Raw genomic sequence first — 13,435 nt, forward strand, 5'->3', positions numbered from 1 at the left:
AATTTGTCTGAATGATTTTATTCCAACAAAACTCAGACAATCTTCTATAATAACCTAGTAGCATGTTAGATTAATTTGAAAAACTCTACTTCAGACATAACTACTTTTTGTGTTCTGTCACCTACTATTGCAGAATGATATACAGGGTAGATCAGGGCAAGATATTTTTAGGTGATGGGATGTGACCTCCAACAGAACTACTGTGCAAAAAAGGTTACATAAGGCACTGTTAATATGAGTTAGACACTGCTTATATCAAAGTGACTCACCAATGATCAAATCTACTGAAGTTGATTTAACTGTGCTTAGCAACTCAGTAAGCATTCCTTAAATCCCATATGGTGTGTCATTACATGGACAACACACCACACTGCAATGAAGGATTGTCCTTATTTGGGAGAACACATTAGCTGTAAGGTATTAGACTCCAACATTAAACAATGAAAAAAAAAAATATTCGTCATCCTTTCGTACAAAAGGAGCCACTAAAGAGCCCAAACACACTAAAAAATACGCAATACTATACAAAGTGTTTCTACAAAAGATCAAAGCAACCAAATAAATCAGTTTGCTCATTTTCAAATAATGCATTAAAAACAGATACAGTGAAAATCTTAGTAAAATGAATTGCTAAATATACTTAAGTCTTTCGCTGTAAATGTTAAGTCTTGCTAAATCAGCTATGTTCTAAAAAAAACCCCAAACTCACACAGTCCACAAGCTGTGATTTTTGTCTCCTTCGGTTTGACACGCTCAGTTGTTCAGCTGACCCCCACCATTGTTTGGCTGAACAGGGACAAAGGTTTCCAAGCAGGCTTTCTTCATTTCCATCAAACTTTGTGCAAGTTCCACAGTCTCTAACGCCACGTGGAACTTGGTCCAAAACAGCAAAGATGTGTTCACTGTGTGAAAAACAGAAAAAAATTTACACAATAACAAAACATGGTAACATTTAGAATCATTTTTCTGAGACACTAGGACATCAGTAGATATACTGTCTTACAGATCAAAGATATATTATAGAAATGATTTCATGTTTTAATTAACTTAGACAAAATATGTGGACACCACTCCAAATGACTGAGTTCAGGTACACAAAGCCAGGTCCAAAAAGACATGTTTGACTTGTTTGGTGGTGTAGAGGAACTCAAGTGGCCTGCACCAAGCATTGACCTCAACCCTACTGAACCCCTTTGGGATTAATTAAAAGGGCAATTGTAATACAGTTCTTCTCATTTAACATCAATATCCAACCTCACACATGCTGGATGGGCTGAATTAACCAAATTGACCACAGACCATTTCAAAATCTAGTTGAAAGTCTTGCCCGAAGAGCAAAGTCTGGTAAATACACAAAAGGGTTACTAACTAATGCCTCGTACACACGCATCGATAGTTGGCCGTGAATTTTCGGCCAACGTCCGATCGGCCGATTTTCGGCTTGTTAGTATGATGCTTCCGACAACCGACTCCGACTTTTCGGCCGAACAAAATCTGGTGTGCATGCTATAAAAATTTTTTGGGCCGTCAACAGAACGGCCGATTGTTCGTCAGTCAGTACAGATTTCGGCAGACAAAAATCTGATGAGCAAGACTGGGCATGCTCAGAGAAGAAAAAACACACGAAAAGTAAACCAGAACATGATATCACTTCTGAAGTTGGTTTTTGTTGGCCGATAAAATTCGTGTGCAGTCTAGAGCACATTTCAACCAACACAATAACACTGGACAAAAGACGGCCGATCGGTCGGCCGATAATCGTCGCGTATGTACGAGGCATTTGGAATGTGATCTCCAACAAACTCAAGTGATATGATCAGGTGTCCATAAACTTTTAGTCATATAGTGTACATAGGATCCCAACTCTCAGTTTAGTTCTATTTTCCAAACCAAAAATTACTGAATGTAGTCCTAATAAAACTGTGCAGCAGATTCACAACATAAGGGCTGCAGTTATACTACGAGAAAGTCACCTTGCATGCGTACTGCAGAAGACGAGAAGGTTAATGGCTATGCTTGATTCCGGTGTGTGACAAACACATTTGTGTGTGACAGTGACATGTGTGTAAATCGCAGGTGATGACATAAAATACCCACTTCTCTGCTTACTACAGAGAGAATTCCTGTTCATTAACAGGTTCCTTTCAAAACTAGTACTGAGAGTCTTCAAATGTTCCAGCATGGCTTTGTCTATCATTAATTAAACATGTAGAAGGTCGTTTGCTTCCCCTGGGTACAAAAACAGTTATGGAAACCAATTAGCCTTCACATGTGCTATTTTTATAGAGCTGGTAAATATAACTTTTTGGAAGATTTCCATTAGTCTTCGCTAACTCATCAAAGCACTTTAGGATGAATGTTTTTAGGTGCATGGGTTGTAATGCACCAGAAATTTTCAGATTGTCTACATTGACAACAGGAAATTTTACAATCGTAAAATAATTACAGTTTATTGGGATATACTGTATTTATCACTGAAGGAATTCTGTTACCAAGGTATTTTACATCTATCAGGATCATAGAGCCACTTAGTGCCGTGTGCGGCGATCGTATGTAATATCGGAGCGCACTGCTCCTTCATTACATGCGATCGGATGTGCAGTGCGAATTCAGCCATACACTTTGTATGGCTAAATTCGCACTGCACCCGCACAAAAGTCGCACATGAGGCATTTTTTCAGTCGCATCAGGATCGGATCGCACAGTGGTTCACACTTGACACTTGTGCGATCCGATCCTGTGCGAACTGTCAGATCGCACTGCGATATGCGATCAAACTGGGGGTGTCGTTAACATTTCATTGACACCTCCAGCGTATCGCATATGGCAGTGTGAACTGCCAGATGTGCGTTTGCGATGCGGGAACAGGCTGCGAATTCGCTGCCTTCCCGCATCGCTCAAGTGTGACCCGGCACTTAGAGCAAAGAGATTTAAAGTTACAATAAATAATATCCTTATTTTCCAATATAATTCATACACATTCACTACTTAATGGTCATGTAATTTATTTTTCATTAAATCGTTTCTTACTGTATTTTTCTGCCTCCTTGTAACGTCCTCCAATACCATAGTCCATAGTCCCTAGTCCATTTCGGGAGTAATCAAGAGAGGGTGGCTACTCTCCTACATATATGGGACCATGGAAAACGAATGTAGCCACCCTTTAATAAAAAGTTACATCCCAGCAGCTAAAAAAAGGAATTTGAAGACCTGGGAGAGTTTAAAATACATACTTGAAAATAATTTCTTTTTTTTTTTATTCTGAGTTTAGTGTCACTTTAAGGCAAGCAATTAGATCCCAGTTGACTGTTTAATGGACTACAGATTGGATACCATGGAATGCTATGTAGCACTGCTCTGTGAACTCATACTAAATAACTCAGTCTTTCCTTACTGTACAATTGTTTTCATGTTCCTAAAAGGTCAAAAACAGGTAAAAAAACTATTAGTCATCTAGTCCACCTACATTACCTATTCCTGATTTTCAAATTTTTCCATAGTAGTTTCACAGAATGACAAAATCAGAGAAGATTCCCAGCTCCACTCACCAACCAGTCTGCTTACTAACCAAATGAACCTGTCCAACAGTATGCGTTAAAAACTGGGGTTTAGTTGGCACACATTTGCAAACGCATGAATAAGTTGCAAGGCCCCTTCGGGGAACCCTGTATTACTTGCAGTCCTAACCCTTCTAAATTTGTGAGAGTCTCAACAGTGGGAGTACATGTATTCTAATGGATAGATAAGAGGCAGGTGGGCCTGGAGGTAGCCCAAACCTCCTTAAAGGCGCAAGGGCATCCTGGACACCCAGCACATAGCACAATGGCAGCAAAGGTGTCCAGTGTGTCCCTTAACCAATATTTACACTAGTAATAAAGAGATGGTCCCTGCCCCCACCTATAACTGGCCTTCACAGCAAGGAGCACATGGAAGGGCAAATGCATGAAAGACAAAACCAGAGAAGATTCCCAGCTCAACTTACCTACCAGTCTGCTTACCAACCAAATTACCCTGTCCAACAGTATGCAGAATAAACAGGGGTAAAGTTAGCACACATTTGCAAACGCAAGCATAAGCTGCAAGGCCCCTTCAGGGCACCCTGTATTACTTGCAGTCCTAACCCTTCTAAATTTATGAGAGTCTCCACAGTGGGAGCACATGTATTCTAATGGATAGATAAGGGGCAGGTGGGCCTGGAGGTAGCCCAAACCACCTTAAAGTGCAAGGGCACCCTGGACACCCAGCACATAGCACAATGGCAGCAAAGGTATAGAGTGTGTCCCCTCACCAATATTTACACCAGTAACAAAGAGATGGCCCCTGCCCCTATCTATAACTGGCATTCACAGCAAGGAGCACATGGAAGGGCAAACGCATGAAAGACAAAACCAGAGAAAATTCCCAGCTCAACTCACCAAACAGTCTGCTTACCAACCAAATTAACTTGTCCAACATTATGCATTAAAAACTGGGGTTTAGTCAGCACACATTTGCAAACGCATGCGTAAGCTGCAAGGGTCCTTCACAGCTCGTTGTTCACAAAATACAAAACTGTTTTTTATTTTAAAAAAAGGAACCATATTTCTTATTACTGTCCTCTTACTGCACACTGCTGTAACTTTACCAGTACATTGTTTTTTCCTTTTTTTGTTCCAGCCATGGAATTAAAAGTCTAACATTAGGGACACTGACAGCATTTTTCCATCCATTGTGCCATGTGCTTGCTGCACAGTGATCACAAGCTGGCTGAAGCTGTGTTATTCACACAGTATCCTGGTCCTTCCAATGGGGAATGTGTGTTGTTCACATATTTACAATTTCCTAAATGCCACAACTGCAGAGTTACATATGCAGTCCCACTGAACATATTCGATCATGGCATGTGATTGTATGGCAAACATGTGGCACAGTAACCAATGAAAATAAACAATGAAAACGTTTCTCACAAGAAAAATCTGTAAATTTACACAAAAATGGTATTGCTGGCACCGCTTTAAGACAACACCCTTCATCTGTAAATTTTCTATGGAAACACCTGTTTACGCCTTCCTCTTCCTGGTCTCTTACAGGAAAACAATCATGAGCTGAATCATACACTCCATGCAAGAAAAAATGTATTATCTCCAATGAATTATTATTACACCTGATGCCTCATGTGCAGAGAGAAAAGAGTTGCAGGTGCCCTCTATCTTTCTTTCCTTCATTTTCCCTGCCCCCTCTATGACTTCTGTTCTTACTCTCATAACCCCTTTATTTCCCTAATCCAATCCTACCTTCCCCAGCCCAAGTCTATCTTTCAGTACGGCTTAGGCTCCATTCACGCTTGTATGACTCCAAAGTTGCACTGACTTCGGAGTGCAACTTTGGTTCAACTTTGACGTAACTTTGGATGAATGTATCCTGGATACGACTTGACCATTGATAATGGACAACTGTTGCCCACAAGTTGCATTGTATAACATTTAGGTACGATGTTCATGCAACTTCTGAGGATTAATATTGAAGTCTATGGCCCTTAAAGCGGAGTTCCGGGCACAAAATCAGTATTTTTTTTTTGTGCCCCTCCGCTAGCTACACATAACCTGAAAAGGAATTGGATAGTTATTTTTTTTTTTTTTGTACACTCACCTTGTAATTGAAGATCGTAAATACTCACCTCAGGGTACTTCCTCCTCCAGCGCCGCGGCTCACCCCGTCACTTCCTGCCTCGCGATGATTCCTGGGAGCTGAACGTCATCGCTCCCAGGAATCAATGCGACGGCACCGGCCCCGCACGTCACTTCCGGGCGACGCCGCATTCCCCTGCTAAACAGCTTCTGGGCATGCCCAGAAGCTGTTTAGGAATGCGGCGCCGCACCGGAAGTGACGAGAGGGGCCGGTGCGGCGCATTCTGGGAGAAGAAGATGCGGAAGAAGACACCGAAGAGGACCGCGCCGGCTTCAGCTGCCCACAAGAGAGATGGAAACGCTGTGGAAGAAATTTTCAAAGTAAGTATTTCTTCTTGCAGGTAAGTGCGAACCGGGACAGATCAGAGGCTAGCCATTGTGGAATGTGCTAGCCCTGACTGTCCCGGGGGTATGTTCAGCAAAAAATGAGATCTGTGCCCGGAACTCCGCTTTAAGTTGATTGAAAACCGTACCAAAGTAGTGCATGAAATACTTTGAAGTTGCTGCAACTTTAGGTTGCGCATATATGAATGGTTATCATTGGAAAACATATGGAACAACTTCTTATGCAACTTTGATGGCCAAAGTTGCATGACAAGTCAGTGTGAATGAAGCCTAATACTACCTTTTGTACGTGACCAATGAACAGAATTCGGTAAATTGTATAATTACGCAAAGTCCTTCTCATAAATATTTTTCTCTTTTAACCACATCCCGCCCGCCCTATAGGCGTTTGACGGCGGGATTGTGGTTGTGTTATCTTGACCGGACATCATATGACGGCGGCAGGATAATACAGCTCTGCGCGCCCCCCGGGAGATCGGTGATGCGAGGTGTCAGTCTGACTCCCTGCACCTCCGATCTCGGTAAAGAGCCTACTAACGTCACATAGTAAACAGGAAGAGCCGTTGATCGGCTTTCCTTAGTTCGTGCCTGACAGGCACGAGTAAAGGAGCGCCGATCGGCGGCTCCCCTGACAGGGGGGGGGGGTTGGCACTGGTAATCAGATCATTGATTACCAGTGCAGACCCTCGGGGGGGGGTGCCACTAGAACCACCAGGGATGCCCACCCATGACCCCAGGGATGCCCACCTATGACCCCAGGGATGCCCACTATGGCCACCAGGGATGGCAATCAGGGCTCAGGGAGCCCCCCATTGCCCTCCCCATCAGTGCTGCCCACCAATGTCCTCCCTATCAGTGCTGCCCACCAGTGCCCATCATTGCCATCTATCAGTGTCGCCCACCAGTGCCCATTATTGCCCGCCAGTGCCGCCTATCAGTACCCATTAGTGCCCATCAGTGCCGCCCGTCAGTGCTGATCAGTGCCGCCTATCAGTGCCCATCAGTGCCCACCAGTGCCGCCTATCAGTGCCCATTAGTGCCCACCAGTGCCACCTATCAGTGCCACCTATCAGTGCCCATCAATGCCGCCTATCAGTGCCCAGCAGTGCCGCCTATCAGTGACCACCAATGCTGCATATCAGTGCTACCTATCAGTGCCACATATCAGTGCCTATCAGCGCCGCCTATCAGTGCCGCTTATCAGTGCCACCCCATCAGTGCCTCCTCATCAGTGCCTGTCAGTGCAGTCTCATCAGTGCTCATCAGTGCAGGAAAAAACTTATTTATTTACAAAATTGTATAACATAAACAAAAAACTTTTTTTTTTTCAAACTTTTCGGGCTTTTTTTATTTGTTTAGCAAAAAGGAAAAAACCCAGAGGTGATCAAATACCACCAAAAGAAGGTTCTATTTGTGGGGGGAAAATGACGTAAATTTGGTGTAGGTACAGTGTTGCATGACCGCGCAATTGTCATTCAAAATGCAACAGCGCTAAAAGGGGAAAATTGGCCTGGGCAGGAAGGCGGTGACATGTGCTATATGCTCCATGTATGTTACATCCCTCTCAATAAAATTTATGAAAAAAAAAAAAAGTGTCATGTGTATAAAACTGAATAAGTGACAAGTTAAAATATAAAAGTATTTGTGGAGAGTTACTGAACTCTATTAGCATGTCCTACAATAGCTGTTTAAAAATACAGTGTTCAATAGCCAATATTTGCATCATTATTTTTATACACATCTAAAACAGAAATATTGAGGAGGCAAATAATTTGTAAATATGAACTGCCCTTTTTAAATTTAAGTGGCCTGATGATGATGCACTACACTTTGGTTAGTAATTGGATTTTAACACATTATTATGTTACACATTCCTTAATGTAAAGGTGTCACATGTGAATTCACTTTGTGCTTTAAAATGGAACTCCAGCAAAACACCTGACAGACATGACATACATATACTTTTGTAAACAAACTTGCACTTATTAGGACTAAGAAGCCTGAAACAGCTGTATACAAGTTGGTAATACTAGCTCTGTAAAATGATGGCCATATCTGTGCTATACATCAATGTTTCTTGATGCACTAATGACTAAAAGGGGCAAAAAGGCATGACTTCACCCACTTAGCTATAAGCAGAGACTGAGCGCCTTGTTCTTGAGTTTTTACTAGAAGAGAGGATGGGGAATTTATCAAAAATGGAGCAGACAGAATATGGAACAGCTGTGCATGACAACCAATCAGCTTCAATCTTTTATTTCAAGCCTAAAGGGATAGTTCACATTTACCACAAAACTGCCCATGCAGATAAGGGGCATCTGTAAATAAAAACAAACTGTGCTGCTCTGACTAAAGGTAAATGATACCCTTGCTATAGGTGTAGGCCATTCCCAGTACATACCTTATGAAGCCTGACTGGAATACTCCCAGAACGTTGCTAAGTGAGGCCTAGTCATCACTGCTCACATCCATCATCACAGAAATGAGCTCTCAAATGCTGAGCTTAGAGCTACTGCATCAGTGGAGAGAAAGTACACGTGAGGGAGTTTGATTTAGAGAAAGAGCTCACTCCTGAGACTGGTGGAGGGGAGCAGTGACGACTTAGGCCTCACTTGTAATTTTTTATTTGAAAATTGAGCGCTGCAATATTTATATTTTTTCCAATTTTGTTATTGCCCAGAATTTAGCTTTAAGGGGTTGATTTACTAAAGGCAAATAACCTGTCTAGAAATGTAAGAATCCTGCGCTGCGTATATGTAAAGGCTAAGATTAAGGCAGCTGACACATAGGAAGTATACATAACTTACAGCCAGAATAATAAACAAGAGTGTAGTGCCTTATAAAAATTTAAAGCGGTGTTCCAGCTGTTGAAAAAAACATTCAGCTAGAAATACTGTAGCTGCTGACTTTTAATATATAGACACTTACCTGTCCAGGGATCCTGCGATTTCAACACCCCAGCTGATGTTTGGATCAACTGCCGGGTGCTGCCGCTACCATTCACTCTAAGGGAAACCAGCAATGAAGCCTTTCAGCTTCACAGCCGGTTCCCTACTGTGCATGCGCAAAGTGCGCTGCACATTCTCATTGGCTCAGCGGCGGGGGAAGGAGAAAGAGAACGGAACTTCTGAGGGATGACGCCACTGCCAGAAGTGGGGAGGGGTACCTGTCAAAAACAGGTACCCATTCCCCCCTTCCCCCTGAAAGGTGCCAAATGTGGCACCGGAGGGGGGGAAGCAGATGAGCAGAAGTTCCACTTTTGGGTGGAACTTCGCTTTAACTAAATATAAGCATAAACAATTATAAACTCAAAAAAATTGTATACATAGATTACAGCGACAGTCCATATATTTTGGGTGGAAGAGGCAGTTCCTATGCATGGTCAATGGTCTAGGATAAAATCACCAATCCAGTGAGCAGGTGGTTATGTAAAGGTGTCCAGACAAATGTACCACTACCAATAGAAAGAATGCACACTCACCAGATCAAGCGGCTGCCATTACAGCAGCAAACAGGCCTCAAAACACATATGGAAGTCCCTCTGGAAATCACACAGATGGTGTCACCAATCATTCAAATCTGAATCTCACTGAGAAAAAAAGCTCACCCAGAGGTATTTTCATAGTGTAGCATGGTTTATTCCATAGATAAAAATACACAATAAGTGCAAAAACATAAAACTCACATGTTGCTGCTGGTGACCCGGAATCACTCATCAGCGGGACGTCAATGCCAAAATGTTACGTCCCGATGCGTTTCATCCGAAAGGACGTTGTCAAATGGGTTCCTTTGCCATGACTTCTGCTGCAATAAATAAGTATTGGTGTCCCCAATTTGCAGGTGCTTCAAATTTCGCCAAATTGCCACAACCAAAAGTAGTATCGTGGCCATTTTGCCGAGAAACTGGAAGTCGTCCGGCGGCCATGTTTGAGTAGACACAGGAAGTCGGCTGGTGGCCATATTCGGAGAAAACAGGAAGTGTACAATTCTCCATAAAAGCAAGGGCAAAGGATACAATTTAGCAATATCATGGAGCCATACATTAAAGGGGCCAAAGATGTAAACAAACCAAGAGGAGGATTTTGTAGACTGATAGAATACATCATTAATGAAACACCTCCATTAAAAAATATATGCATATAGAAAATTATTATTAAAAAGCACTCAATTCATGTAAAAAAAAAAAAAAAAGGGGGAGAACCCGCAAATAAAGATAAACACCACTATACAATATTGTGATATTGTGATATCTATAAGCACATCCCAATGGCGAAATATATATGGAAAACCAGTAAGACTATAGCAATAAAGCAGATGTATCAATATTTTTACCAAGTTAAAATACACTAAATAACCTAGGAACATTATACACAAAAGTATAAAGCCAGGTAAATGCATTTTTAAGTCATTTTGTGTCAACAAAAAAATGAATGTCCCAATCATTTAAACCGATACATCTGCTTTATTGCTATAGTCTTATTGGTATTGGTTCTATATATATTTCGCTATTGGGATGTGCTTATAGATATCACAATATCACAATATTGTATAGTGGTGTTAACCTTTATTTGCAGGTTCCCCTCCTTTTTTTATTTTTTATTTATATGAATTGGGTGCTTTCTAATAATAATTTTCTATATATATATTTTTTAATGGAGGTGCTTCATTAATGATGTATTCTATCAGTCTACAAAATCCTCCTCCTTGTTTGTTTACATCTTTGGCCCCATTAATGTATGGCTCCGCGATATTGCTTAATTGTATTTTAATGGAGAATTGTACACTTCCTGTTTTCTCCAAATATGACTGCCAGCTGACTTCCTGTGTCTACTCAAACATGGCCGCCAAACTATTTCCTCTGCAAAATGGCCGCGATACTACTTCCAGTCACGGCGATTCAGCAAAATTGGAAGCACCTGCAAATTGGGGACACCAATAGTTATTTATTGTAGCAGATGTCATGCCAAAGGGACCCCTTGACAACGTCCTTTCGGATGAAACGCGTCGGGCGTGACACTTTGGCATTGACGTCCCGCTGCTAAGAGATTCTGGGTAGCCAGCAGCAAAACATGTGAGTTTTATGTTTTTGCACTTATTGTGTATTTTTATCTATGGAATAAACCATGCTACACTATGAAAATACCTCTGGGCCGTGGGTGAGCTTTTTTTCTCAGTGAGATCCCAAATTGAATGATTGGTGACACCATCTGTGCGATTTTCCAGAGGGACTTTCATATGTGATTGAGGCCTGTTTGCTGCTGTAATGGAAGCTGCTTGATCTGGTGAGTGTGCATTCTTTCTATTGATGGCAGTACATTAGTCTTGACACCATTACATAACCAGCTGCTCACTGGATTGATGATCCTATCTTAGACCAGCCTTTTTCAACCATGGTGCCCAGGCACCCTGAGGTGCCTTGAGGTTCCTTTAGGGGTGCCTTGGCAAAATGCCTAAAAAGTGCCAAAAGATTATATCCAAGCCAGCGGGTGGATGAAGCCCGACTTTTAGATACATAAAGTCACAGGTTTTCATTGTGCACCATTACAACCTTCTAGCTGCCAGCGTTCTAACAACCAAAGGCATCATCAGTTGATAAGGAGGATGTCAGTCCCCTGCACAGCATCCTTGTTTGTCTCTCCCCTGACCCTCTCCAACAGCGCTTGGGTCACATTAGCTGAGTGATGGAGAAAAACAGAGGGAGAAGAGAAACATTGGAATACTAGTCAGTACCAGTTTGCTAAATTATTTTTGCTTTGGAAGAAGAAATCACCTCTAACGTTGGCTGTCCTACTTGGAATTGTGGATGTTGCTGCATTATGTAAAACTATTAGAATCGTTTTTTCATTTTAGAATGGGGAGCCTCTAGAGACTGTCCATAATTTTGGAGGGTGCCTCGAGACTGTCCATAATTTTTAAAGGGTGCCTTGACTGAAAAAAGTTTGAGAAACACTGTCCTAGACCATTAATCGTGCATGGGAACTGCCATTTCCACCCAATATATTTGGACTGTCGTTGTAATCTATGTATACACTTTTTTTGTTGTGTATAATTGTTTATGCTTATATTTAGTTACAAGGTGCTACACTCTTGTTTATTAAATAGACTGTTTACTTTGCAAGGAAAGTTGCACTTTGCAAAGGAAGCCCATTCACACTGCCGCGACAGGATTTTGTGGGGCGACCTGTGAAGTGTGCACCGCGACCTCGGCGCGACTTGCACGGACTTTATATAATTGAAGTCAATGCAAGTCGCCTCCAGGTCGCCCCAAAGTAGTACAGGACCCTTTTTCTAAGTCGGAGCGACTTGTGTCGCTCCTATTAGAACGGGTCCTGTACTATTCAATGGCGAGCGACCTACCGCGACTTGTCAGGCGACCAAGTCGCCTGACAAGTCGCGCTAGTGTGAATGGACCCTTAGACCCAGCGTTTACTGAATGAGGTGAAGCTCTTCTGACTGCCATCATCCAATCAAGTGCAAGTAAAAATGTTTTTTTTTTTTGCTCCTTGTATATGATTGCATATTGTTTCCAAAGTGACATTTTATCACATTTACTAAGCTGTGGGGCAAAGTCCCTTACAAAGTGAAACCTCCCATGCAAAGTGGAAAACCTGTTCTCCTTTAGTAACCCATGAATGTGCTGACCCATCTATGGCCAGCTTTAATCCCATGTAACAGCCCAGTTATTGCTATTATCCAGTTTCCCCTTTGTGATCGGCGATACAGGGAACTGCAATGCTAAGAGGAAATAAGAATGCCACATACCTGGCTGCACAGTTGGCAGAGGTGTATATTTAAAAAGATTAACTAATCAGAATTACAAATCCTTTTTGACGTAAATGTATTTGATCTGTGCCTGTAGCACTTGCCTGGAATTACACAAATCAACTCACATGTGCAAAAACACCCCCCCCCCCCCCCATTATTAAAAAAACATGATAGTGCACTGCTGGAGACCCCCAAAAATACCTCATCTGGGATATGGGAGATCAGGCATGCCATTCTCCCTTCCACCAATACCTGAGCATTCTATTGTGACGTCTGAGTGCTATCACATTGATGTGCATAATGCCCCATACACACGTGCAGATTATCTGCAGACTTTTGTCTGCAGACTTACCAAAACCATATAATATGAGGTCAAACCTAAACACTTTCAATTTGTATGCAATCCGGCAGGCCCTTGCACTACATAGAAAAGGTAAGTCTGCAGACAAAAGTCCGCAGATAATCTGCACGTGTGTATGGGGCATAAGCCTATGCAAATACCCTTCAGAAACTCTGGATTTTTAAGGATCTCTAGGGGCTCCAATATTGCTTAGAATATGGTTACTTTAATATTTCTGATACACTTTTCTACTATAATGCCTATTGATTATAAGTGATTGTGTCATTGCAAAGTAATCAGCAGTGGAAAAAAAAAAGTT

General features: G+C 42.0%; 1 protein-coding gene across 2 annotated transcripts in view; it reads right to left on the reverse strand.

The window, feature by feature from the left end:
* Window positions 1–661: 661 nt before the first annotated feature.
* LOC309544694 (uncharacterized protein C4orf54) overlaps window positions 662–13,435 on the reverse strand; it is a 20,305-nt gene continuing 7,531 nt past the window's right edge. For both annotated transcript variants that reach the window (XM_082243607.1, XM_082243606.1), the window contains one exon: window positions 662–902. The gene's annotated coding sequence lies outside the window, so the exon portion shown is untranslated. The remainder of the gene's footprint in view (window positions 903–13,435) is intronic.

This window comes from Pelophylax lessonae (assembly GCF_965119305.1).
Source record: "Pelophylax lessonae genome assembly, chromosome: 1".
Classification (NCBI taxonomy): domain Eukaryota; kingdom Metazoa; phylum Chordata; class Amphibia; order Anura; family Ranidae; genus Pelophylax; species Pelophylax lessonae.